The 7736-nt window shown below is 45.1% G+C and overlaps 1 protein-coding gene across 3 annotated transcripts in view; it reads left to right on the top strand.

The window, feature by feature from the left end:
- The window catches only part of PRRG1 (proline rich and Gla domain 1), a 30924-nt gene continuing 24115 nt past the window's right edge, over positions 928 to 7736 (top strand). For all 3 annotated transcript variants that reach the window (XM_021407968.1, XM_021407953.1, XM_021407969.1), the window contains exon 1: positions 928 to 1084. The gene's annotated coding sequence lies outside the window, so the exon portion shown is untranslated. The remainder of the gene's footprint in view (positions 1085 to 7736) is intronic.

Genomic DNA, 7736 nt, shown 5'->3' with positions numbered 1-7736 from the left:
AAGAGGGTAGACTTATGTTAAATATAAGGAAAAGAGCTTTTACAGTGAAGGTGGTGAGTCACTGAAACAGGTTGCCCAGTGTTGTGGTTGATGCCCCGTCCCTGGGGACTTTCAAGGTGAGGCTGGCTTAGGCCCTGGGCAACTTGATCTACCTGTGGCTGTCCCTGTTCACTGCAGGGGAGCTGGACTAGATGGCCTTCAGAGGTCTGTTCCAACTCCAAGGATTTTATGAAAGACCTTCTGTTTAAGTCCTGATGGTCTCAATGTCTGGTCTCAACAGCCATACAGGGGAACATTGACTTTTAGACCCCAGCTTCCCCCCTGGCCAGCCCAGATGCCATTTTTGCGAGTTGCTTCTAAACCGCTGATAATCATGCTGCTGCTCTGATGGCAGTGTGGTTCCAGTCAGATGGCAGTCATTAATCCAACATGAATCTTCTGAGCAGCCTTATCCTCTTTCCTTATACACATCACTATAAATCACTGAGGTGAAAATGAAGGCACTACCCAACAGCACCACTGCTGTGATCCTAGCTTTCGGAGCGAAGCCAGAGACAGCACCAAGCCTGGAAAGCACAAAGAACCATCCTTCTTCATCCTTGTGAATTCCCCCTCCCTGGAAGCATTCAAGGCCAGGCTAGATGGGGCTTTGAGCAACCTGGTCTAGAGGGAGGTGTCCCTGCCTATAGCCTGCCTATAGGGTTGGAACTAGAAGATCTTGAAGGTCCCTTCCAACCCAAACCATCCCATGATTCTATATTTTCAGGGTGGGACATGAGGATTTTAGGGCTCCAGCCCGTGAAACACCTTTGCCAGGCGGGCAAGATCCACCAGACCAAGCCCGACCCGCCAGCGTCCGCCAGCTGCCCGGCAGCCGTTACGCCACGCGCCAAACCCTGTGGGCGCGGCTCTCCTAGGCACGCCCCGCCCCCCTCTGCCCGGGACGGGGAGCCCCTCGGCGCATGCGCAGTGGCTCCGGCGCCGCCGAGCCTCGGGGAGTTGCGGAGCAGTGAGTGGGTCGGCGGCGGTGCGGAGCTGGGCGTGCTCGGCCACTCGCACAGGGACCGCCGGGCGGGCGGCAGCGGTGAGTCCGGGGCGGCGCAGCGGGGAGGTGGCGGCCACGCGTTGGCGGGGGGAGGTGAGGGGGGTAGATGTTGAGCCGCCGGCGGCCTCTCGCCGGGCTTGGCGGTGTTGGCGTGACTTCGGAGGGCGCCGGGCTTGGAGTAGGAACGCGTGGCGGTCCGAAGGCAGCGCTCCTTCCCCCGCAGCTGCGGGCGCTGGGGCTCGCGGAGCCGCCGGGGAAATGCCCTCGGGGGGGAGGGGGAAGGGTCTGTCGGTCTGTCCTTCCTAGTACAGCCAGGGAGGGACGTGCTTTGGCTGCGGCTGGCTGAGGAAAAGTTCCGCGGATCCTGTTTTTTGAAGGAGTTTAGTGGTTGTCTCCGAAATGGGCAGCTGTTCCAAGTTCTTTCTAAAGGGGAGAAGCAGCAGCAGCACAACAGGGAGCTCCAACCGTCTGTGCTTTTCGCGCTCCTGCCGAAACTTTTTTCGCTTCTAGTGCAATCGCCAAAAGACTCCGTTAGTGCTGGGTGAGGAGCAGTCAGGGCTGAGTGTGTGGGGGCTGTGAGGCCCCTCCACGAGGGGTCTGGTGGAGCTCTGCTGTGCCTAACGCTGCCAAGAGAGCGCCTCGTTCCTGCTCACTGGGAGCAGGAGGGGCCAGAGAGCCTGAGCATCATCCCAGCTGGAACTGGGGTTGGTTGGGTGGGAAGGGCAAGCAGCTGGTAGGCTTGTTGGGAGCAAAACCGAGAGGAATGGAGCCAGGGGGTAAAAGGGAAGAAAGCTTCAGGAAAAACGAGGTGCTTGAGAAGCTCGTGTTTTGCGTTACCTCTTTGTTGTGAATGAGTCTTAGTAACACTGATGAATACCTAAAGGGTGGGTGTCAAGTGGATGGAGCTAGGCTCTTCTTAGTGATGTGTAGCAACAGGACAAGGGACAATGAACAGACTGGAGCACAGAAAGTTCCATACAAACATGAGAAAGAAGTTGCTTACTGTACAGATGACAGAGCACTGGAACAGGCTGCCCATAGAGGTGGTGGAAGCTCCTTCTCTGGAGATATTCAAAACCCACCTGATTGCTTTCCTGTGTAACCTACTGTTGGGAGCCTGCTTTAGCAGAGGGTTGGACTAGATGAACTCCAGAGGGTCCCTTCCAAAAACTATGGTTCTGTGAGTTGAGGACAGGGACAGTTACACAAGTACTGGAATTCTAGATTGAAATCAATGCTTTCGACTTGTTTTGGACACCACTGCTTCTGATTTCCCTGTTCTGTACCATCTTTTCCCCATGTTGACACCATTGTTCATATGGCTGTGGAGTTCATGGAGCATTAGCTACAGGCTCAGACTAACCTCTCACGCTTCTTCTGATTAACCTTGTTAGTGCTTCAGTTTGGTTCTCTGCCACAGGAAAGCTTATGACAGCTTAACAACGTGCAAAAGGGGTTTGCTTATTTCTCTATAAGCAAATAGGTGTGTATGTAAAAGCACTGTTGTTTTTTTTGTGTGTGTACGTGTGTATGTATGCAAAGACACAGGCACACGCACCCGTTCAAAGAGATGGCCAACATCTCAGTTGTGCAATTTTGGGGCCCTGTGTAGAACAGAGGCAGTGCCATTGATAAAGTGGTTGTGGGGGAGGTTTACAAGCGCTTAGGCAGCTGGCAGCCATAGGTATCCAGGAAGAGTGAGTTTGTGAGAGCAGTTCCTGCTGCTCCCCAGGGGAATGAGATTAGAAGCCAGGAAAGAGGAGATGAAGGATTTCTACGTAGAAATGCTGTACACAACTGCAGGAGTGAGACTTTTTACTCATCTGTTCTGCCATCTCACTTCAACCGCTTCTAGATAAGAAAAGTCTGTTTTCCAGTGCAGGTTAAGAGAGCCTGGGATTCCTGAGCACCTCTGTTTCCTTGGAACTGGCAAACATCAGGAAATCCGCAGACAAAACATGGATTATCTTTCTCACGCGAGTTCATCCAGGGATTTGCAGACAACTAATGCTACAAGATTCTGTGTTAGCTCAAACAGTAAAGCATTGCATCTAGTTATAACACGTAAGGTATTGAGATTAGGACATAGTGACATCAGTTTTCTTTGCTTAGTTAATGGTAGGGAGTAAGACACAACTACAGTAACTATACTAGTGTTGTCATTTCCAGAAACATTCACAAATGAGAAAGCTTTTTTTAGTTAACTTCAGCTCAGCCTCTTCGTATGTCTAGATTGAACTACAGTTAACTATTAAGTAATAACATACTGTTTATTGCATAAAAATTCCTGTTAAAGTGTGAAAGGGCACAGCCTTGAAGAAAGTGAATTGCTCATCTAAACCTGTACTGCTTTTGCAAATCAAGCACGCAGATTTTGGAAAGGCATCCCTAAACTAAAATGCGTTTAGTTAGTGCCTGCACTTAAACAGCATTTAAAGTGTCTCTGTAGAGTCATGAAGGAACTTTGAGGCAAAAGCAGGGCCAGAATATGCTTTATTACAGTGCTAGCTTATTTTAGGCCATACCGTTGGGAAACATTCATGCTTTCTGTGCCGTTCTGAGCAGCCCCTTTTTCCTGACATCTTTTCCCTCATGTTGTCCTGCCTATCTCTGTTGTCTCCTTCCCTTGTAAGAGCATAACCGTTTTCTATTCACATGATGAGATGGATCACAAAATTAATCATGTTTGGGAAAAAATAAGTCTGACCTGCTTCTGACCCTGGATCATTTTCCTTACCCAGCAGCTCTTAGAACCAGCTGGGTAGGCGAGGGAGCACCACAACATGCAGCTGGTACCACTTACTCTAAGTGTACTGGAAAAAATAAGAAGTAATTTCACTCATCTACTCCTCCACAAATCTTGTAAATCCATTTGCGTTGTATATTCCCATTTTTTCCTGGTTCCTGAATGAGAATTTTGTTCTCTGTGCAGCCCTGTCAAGGTCTTCTGCTTTTAGGCCCTCAGCTCAATTCTGAATTTCTCTGCTGCTTTTCATACCACCTTGCCCTCGTTCATGATTTCCTATGAGTTGTGTTCCCAGAGTGCTGCCTTTCTCTGGCTTGTTTTTCTGTAGTGTTTCTTTTGCTCCAGCCTCCAAAGACAGTCTTTCTTCCCCACCCCTCCCTGCATCCCTTGTTTCCTCTCCCACATTATAAACAAAAGTACTTGCAGTGTGCTGTAGAAAACAATGCAGCACTGGCAAGGGAGTGGATTAAATGACCTAATGTCTAATATCTGTTCTCCTGCCAGCTATTTTTATTCACGTTCAGATGTCAGTAACTTTTTGACCTTTTGAAATCTAATCGGACAGTGCCCGGACTTTTTCTTGTTTACCTTTGTTTTGTTTAGTGATTCTTGTTTAGTAAAATTTCATACGTGATTGTGAAATTTGAAATGAACTTATCTTATTGCCATCAATTTTGTTGATGTCAATTGATAATTAGTAACATATCAAAAGCAAAGACTATCTGCAGACAGGTTACAGAAATCGCATGCTCACCACCTAAAATCACACCATGTGTTTTGGCTTAAAAGGAATTGTGGAAAGCTGATGTATAAATGTTTTAGGCTGTAGCTCACTTTTACCCAAAGCTGATAGGTAAGGATTCTGTAAAATATATTTAAAAGTTGTGCACCTGCTTGGAAATTCACATAGGAAAAATGAGAAACATATTTGCACAGCCCAACATAATGGAGTTTGCATGTGGGGCTAAGACTCCCAAGACAATACAGTAGCACAGGAAGTGTTGCTTGTTTTCAAAACGAGTGCTTCCTTTTGTGTTTTTGTTTGGTTTTGTTGGTGCTTTTTTTGTTGTTTTTGGAGAGTAGATGTCTTGGAGGTTTGAAATCAAATTTTAACCATTGCATTGTGCCACGTGTGTGCTCAGTGGAGTGTTTCTTCGAAGCATTTGAAGCAACCTTCTCAAGTTGCTTCTGAAATCACTTTTGTAAGTTGACATCTTGTGTTTTCAGATTACCCACTCAACGTACTTTCAGTTTTTCAACACACTGGTCAGCTGTGCTTCAATATGATTACTGCAGTCGTAGTCACATTAAGTGATACTAAAAACCAAAGAGAACACATGAAAGGTAATACTGCAGTAGCTTATCAAGGTTCATTTTGTTGCCTGAAGCTGCCGTACTTCTGTTTTTGCCAGAAGCCTAGGTTAGGTGGGATTTTTTTGTTGTTTACACCCAGGTGCTATGTGCTGTTGTTGTAATTCTGGATATTCCTGTTTTTCTGAGCTTTTTGTCTTGTAGTATAAGAGTGAATGCCGTGAACCAATTTCAAGAATCACTTTACATCAATTCCTCCCTAAATCCCTATTTCTAAATGAAATGCCAGGTGTGTAATATCTATTACAATTAGCTATATTTCTAAGTGTTTAGTATTCAGCATTGAAGAATGATTCTTTTTTTCACTCAGTAAACATAGATTTGTTATCTTGCTGGCAGAAAGCAGTTTATAGGAATGCTACCAGATAGTGGCATTCATCAGACATGAACTTTTGCACCTGCCTGTGGATAAACCTACCAGGTTTATCTGTGTGCTATTTACTGACCGTGCGTATACTTCAGCTTTTATTTATAGAGTGATACTCCTAACTATTTGCTAAAGCTGGGAAGAGTAGCACCTTTCTTTTCATTCTTTTCCTAACCTTCGTTCTTGCTGCAGTGGGAAGGTTTCAACAGCAGTATCCTCAGCAAACTCTTGCCTGCCTTCCTGTGCCTTTGCCCTGCAGCATCTCAAATTAGCACAGTCCTTGATGTTTTCTTTCAGTGCTGCTGAGCAATATGAGTATCAGAAATGAAATGGACTCACTGTGCTATTTTCTGTTTGCTGCTGCCACTTATCAGAGCTGTGAGCAGCAACAAAATAAAGGAATGGCTTGGGATGAAGAACTGAGTGTGTGGCTTTGTAAGCGGCTTATCTGATCTAAGCATATCCTACTGCTTGAAAACATGAGTTGCTTTTCCGTTCCATCCTTGTTAAATTTTTCATTTTGACCATTTCCCTAATACTGTGTAGTCATGTGAACCAGGAGATGATTCGTTTTTAAACAAACTCAGGCACATGAAAGGCTTTCCATTAGCTGCATGGCTGCCAGCCAGAGCCTGTGTTGGCTCAGGGAGGGAGCAGGACCGCGTGGCTGTCAGGGGGCAAAACTACTTGCTCAGGCAGCAGCTTTACTGGTGTCAACGGTTTACGGGCGTACATGATGTTATGATGTGGAATACCAATAACCGAAAATCACAAAACCATGACAACTGGTGTTGAGCTAAGTGCCAGCCCTGAAACTTCCTCTCAGTGAAGCAGCAGTGCATCAATATCTTTCTTCGCACATCTTCGGAGAGAAGCAGCAAGCTGCTCGAATGGCAAGACCCACAGAATTTCTTCAAGAGGGACAAGGTCCTGGTGAATAGATCTGGGGGGTGGCAAAGTCAGAAGGTGAGAAACAAGGTGAACAAGCTTATCTTTTATGGAAAGGCTGCTTGTGGCAAACTATAAAGAAGTGCCCAGCTACAAGCTCGTCACATCTGCATTTGTCTTGGAAAATCTGAACTGTCAAAGTGCTTTCACTGTGGCTGCTGTTCTTTACGAGCTCTGGGCAAAGGTTTGATGGAATTTCTGCTCAGGTGACTTGATCTACACAGAAATACAAAAAGGTAGAGCTGTAGCCACTGGTGGCAGAAAGCCTAGGAAGGTTCTCCAGTGACCTCTGCAGTGCATTTCATTTGTAAATGTATACAACAGAACTACGAAACTATAAAAAAAAAAAAATCAATAACCTGTTTGTGTGCATTAGAAGACTCCTGCCCCCTTCTGCATTCTCTAGATGCTGGGGAGGGTATTCAGCTTATGGGTGGGAGGGAAACCCACCCTTTGAATCTTCCAAAAACAAATGTTAGGCATGCAGATGCAGTGGAGGATCTTCCTGTTGCAGATGAATTTTTTAGCAATTAACTCTTATCCTAATTGCGTGAGTTTTTGACAAAACTAAGATAAATCATATCTTCAAATGTGGTTAATTTTGTCCTTTAATTTGGCATGTCAGTATCTGATTTCAATATGTAAAATTTTCCTTGCCTTAAGTCTTTTAAAACTCATTTTTAAAGCCAAAATTCTTCTGAACTGTTCTTGTTTTGTATTTTTTTGTACTTCCTACTCACAAGCAGAGTGTGTAATGTACTGAATCATTTTTTAAGTAGGAGCGTCAATAGTTTTATTGTTCTAGTTCTGGGAGCTGATGTACTGCTTTCAGTGCTGGAAAGTATCAGAAATGCTTTGTAACTAATCTCTGATACTGGTGGCTTTGTGACTGCTGGAACTCTTTGGCTTTGTTTTCTCTGGAGTTATGCTGTGTGGTAGATCAATGAGAGGCTGTGACTTAAAGCTTTTCTGTAGTATTTATTCCAATATTAACTTGTCTTCCAGTCTTTTCTTGAGTGATAATATTCAAAAGGGTTCTGTAGTTTGCTTTATTTAGGAAAACTTCCACTAATGCAACTTTATTTTTCTACTATTGTATACTAGCTGATGGAAAAGGACCAGCAAGTGTAATTGTTGGACTGGAGGACATGAGGAATCCCCAGCTAGACACAAAGCCTTTTTGCTCAAGTATGGCAATCTAAAAATAGGCAAACTATATTAGTACCCTTTGAAAATAATACTGTTAAAGTATTTGGCAT

This window comes from Numida meleagris, chromosome 1 (assembly GCF_002078875.1).
Source record: "Numida meleagris isolate 19003 breed g44 Domestic line chromosome 1, NumMel1.0, whole genome shotgun sequence".
NCBI lineage: Eukaryota > Metazoa > Chordata > Aves > Galliformes > Numididae > Numida > Numida meleagris.
This window is presented reverse-complemented; position numbering and strand designations above follow the sequence as displayed.